Here is a 4,192-nt window from a genome sequence, read left to right on the forward strand (position 1 = left end):
GTGTTTCCTGTTTTATACATCTTTCCCTTATGTCCAAAGAAGCACAGATGTTTAATTTAGATGAAAAGAAAAGGTATTTTAGTTTGATTACATTACAAGAATGTCCTAGAAGGAATTACCTCTAGAGAGGTAGGACCCTGTAGCACTGGAAGAAGATTGTTAACAGGATAAGTTCTTTGGGCAAAAGAATAAAAAGAGGAAGATACCCTAAGGCACTCATTGAAAAGTATACACAAATCAAAGATATGTGTTCTTGTACAAGCTTGAAAGAGTAGCAAACTGCATTGTCTATTATTTGATTTTTTACTTTTTGTTTTACATTATTTAGTTTTGTTTGAAATTCTTGGAAGCATTCTTTTAGCATGTACTGTATACCAGATGTGTACTATGTGCTTCCACGTAGAGATAAGCACTTTGGCCCTGCCTGCAGAGAGTTCAGTCTAGGAAGATCACAGGAAACAAGCAGGGACAATACAGTGTTGTGAGTGCTTTAAGATGAAGAGTCTTCCAAAAGTTCACAGAAAATAGGAAATGGGTATTATGGAAAAACTGTGCCTGAATTGCAGAATTTTTTTGCACAGAAATAAACTCATGCTAACTTGTTATAGCATGTCTGAATAGGATCTAGTTTGAAGAAGGATAAGACATCAGTTTGCTCCTATTGTATCAACATGAATTCTGCTAAAATTGAAGCAAGAATAAACATCAAGTTGGTGGTGAAGACTGGGTGGAAGAATGATGAAATCATTAATGCTTAAGAAAAGTTTATGGGGACAATGTCCCATCCCAAAGAAATCAGCAGTTTACAAATATATTACTCATTTTAAGGGGCGTGACAATGTTGAAGATGCAGCCTGCAGCAGCAGACTATTTACATAAATTTGCAAGGAAAAAATTAATCTTGTTCATGCCTTAATTGAAGATGACCAACGATTAACAGCACAAACAATAGTCAACTCTATGGACACCTCTACTGGTTCATCTTACACAATTCTGACTGAAAAATTACAGTTGAGCAAACTTTCTACGTTATGGGTACCAAAACTGTTGCACCCAGATCAGCTGCAGACAAGAGCAGAGCTTTCAATCAAAATTTTAAATAAGTGGGATCAAGATCCTGAAGCACTTCCTTGAACAATTGCAGCAAGAGATGAAAAATGGCCTTACCAGTATAACCCTGAAGGTAAAGCTCAATCACAGCCATGGCTACCAAGAGGAGGAAGTGGTCCAGTCCAAGCAAAAGTGAACTGGTCAAGAGCAAAGGTCATGGCAACAGTTTTCTGGGATGCTCAAGACATTTTGCTTATTGACTTTCTGGAGGGGCAAAGAATAATAACATCTGCTTATTATGAGAGTGTTTTGAGAAGTTAGCCAAAGCTTTAGCAGAAAAATGCCCAAGAGAGTTTTACCAGAGAGTCTTTCTCCATCCAATGTTCCTGCTCATTCCTCTCATCAAACAAGGCCAAGTTTGTGAGAGTTTCAATGGGAAATCATTAAGCATCCACTTTACATTCTTGATTTGGCTCCTTCTGACTTCTTTTTGTTTCCAAATCTTAAAAAATCTCTAACAGGCACCTATTTTTCTTCAGTTAATATGTAAAAAAGACATGGTTACATTTCTAGGACCTTCAGTTCTTCAGGGATGGACTAAATGGCTGATATCATCACCTACAAAAGTATCTTGAACTTGGTGGAGCTTATGTTGAGAAATGAAGTTTCCATAGATGGAGAAAGGCATGGGTCATATAATGAAGGTCCTTATATGTATTATTGACTGGGCTTAGATTTTGACCTCATGGTGAAAAGAAGATACTAAGGGATATTTACTGTGGGAATGACAGGAAATGGATTTGCATTTTAAGAGACTGGATTGAGCAGTTGATAACAAATAAACTATTTATATTATTGCTTAGAGAAGAAATTATGAGGATTCAATGAACACAGGAGATGAGAGGAGATGAAGGAGATGAGAAGAACCAGTCAGATTTATATTACTCATCCTTACACTTAGGTTAATGTGACTCCCTTAAAGCCCAAACTAGATTGTCATGCTTACATTCTTATGGTGAATTCTTTTACTTCATTAGATTTATAACAATCTGAAACTATAATACATTTATACGGTAATTTATTTAACCTCTGTTCTGCCATTAATCTGTAAACTCTACAAGGGTGGGAACTTTGTTGTTTTTTTTCACTATTCTATCCCAAGTACTTTGTACAGTGCTGGAACAGGGGAGATGTAAATGTAGAGTTATTGAGAGAATAAATGAAGCAATGAATGAAAAGGCAGGAATGACTCAGATTTGTAGCCTGAGAATATGGGTAAATGCTGTGCCATTCACTATGTAGATAATGTAGGGTGACTTACAGGCTTATGAAGGATGGAAGTTTGAACATGATGAGTTTGAAATGCTTGGTTTATGTGCGTGCAATTTCTAGGAGGCATTGCATAAAGGAAACAGAAACTCATGAGAGGAATCTAAGCTGAAGATATTGGTCTAACACTTAGTGGAATGTAGGTGGCACCTTAAGCAATTGAATTTGGAAATCAAAATTTCCTGCTGTTGTGACTAAATATTCAAATAGATTACAAAAGTTGCTATGACATCTTTTCTTACAAGTCTCAGAAATATAACATTAACAGTTTTGAAATAAGACCTTGAAGAGTAGACATTGGTGATTCTGATGAATCCTTTTTGAGAGAGAACAGTTGGCCAATGGCTACAGTAGCTAAGGGCTTGGCTGTGCACCTTCCTACAGCTGCATGGTGAATCTCTTCCCAGCTAAATTAAGCCAATTTGACACAAAGTGGTTGCTTGCAAGCCCCAGAGAGCCTTTCTGCATCTTAAACCGTGGAGCTGCTTATATCACTTCTTGTGGGCTTCAAGTTTAGACCTAAGTAAACTTGAAAAATCCATCCGGCATGAGCTAGCTGATTCTAGAATTCCAGAATGTAAGATAATTTGGGCAAAAGCAGAAGCAAGGTGGAAATCTTAGAGTATTATATGTCCTTGTGAAGTTTGGAGGCCTAAAACCCTATTTGTCTTCCTCTCGAAGTGAATGGGGTGGTGTCTTCCTCTCGTTGTGGGTGGTTTGTCAACCATCAGCCATCTTGCAGCATTGCGATCCCCTCCCCTTCCCACCACCAATTATATTTTTTTGGTAGAAAAAGAATACAAATTGACCATCTTATGTTCATTCAAACACCCTTTTATTCTTTTAAAAGTTCATCCTTGTGTAAGAAACATTTTGTCCCTTTTTTAAAGGAATGATTTTTGTGAAAAATCTTTACAATGACATCTGTATTGTATTTTAAAGCTTTCATTGGTATTATAATTATTGTGTCTCTAAAGATCTGTGTGAAAATGTATTGACGTAGATATTATTAAACTTACATACTTAAAAAAACAGAAAAAAGAGAGAAACTTTTATTAAATGTAAGCTTTGGTTTCATGATGGTCCTCAAGTTTAAAATTGTGGTAAGTTTAGAAAGGATGTTGATTTTTCTCTTACCTAATATAAATTGTTATTTAACCAGTAATAAACAAGATAAGTAGCTATTTCCATGGATAATAATGTTTATGTGTTTTTATTTGTATATGTTTTCTATTCCATTCCTCTTTTTAGATTGATTATGTGTTTAAATTAGTTACCTTAGAATCTAGAATGGTGACAATGCACCAGTTATGGCTGGAGTAAAAATATTGTTTGCTGCTGGATAGAATAATTGGCTATTATTCTAGATTCGTTAATTCATGGTATATTCACTCAACCCATCATTTTCTCATTTATTTATTCATATAGTTACCTCTGTGTGCCAGGAATCTTGTTGAGCACTGGGGATGAGTAACACATGTATTCTGCATTTCAGAAGCTTGCAATTGGTGCAAGGGGAACAGGCATATGAAAACAATGAGGGCAATTATACCATTAGAACTCTTTGGGTTGCATGTGACAGAGACCCAGCTTAAAGTAGTTTAAGAAAAATGGGGATCCTATTGGTTTACAGAATCCAGTGGTTTTTCTGAGCAAGTAAAGCATGAAAAGGCAGGGATGCAGCCAAGTGTTAGAGACGATTTCTAACAGTAATTTCCTATAGGCCTGAATTTCTCTCTTTCACTTCTGGGTTTTTCCTCAGAATGACACCTTTCTTCCCTCACCACAGGCCAGATTTATTCTCTGTGGTGGT

Source organism: Galeopterus variegatus, unplaced genomic scaffold (genome assembly GCF_000696425.1).
Source record: "Galeopterus variegatus unplaced genomic scaffold, G_variegatus-3.0.2 Scaffold8830, whole genome shotgun sequence".
Lineage (NCBI taxonomy): Eukaryota > Metazoa > Chordata > Mammalia > Dermoptera > Cynocephalidae > Galeopterus > Galeopterus variegatus.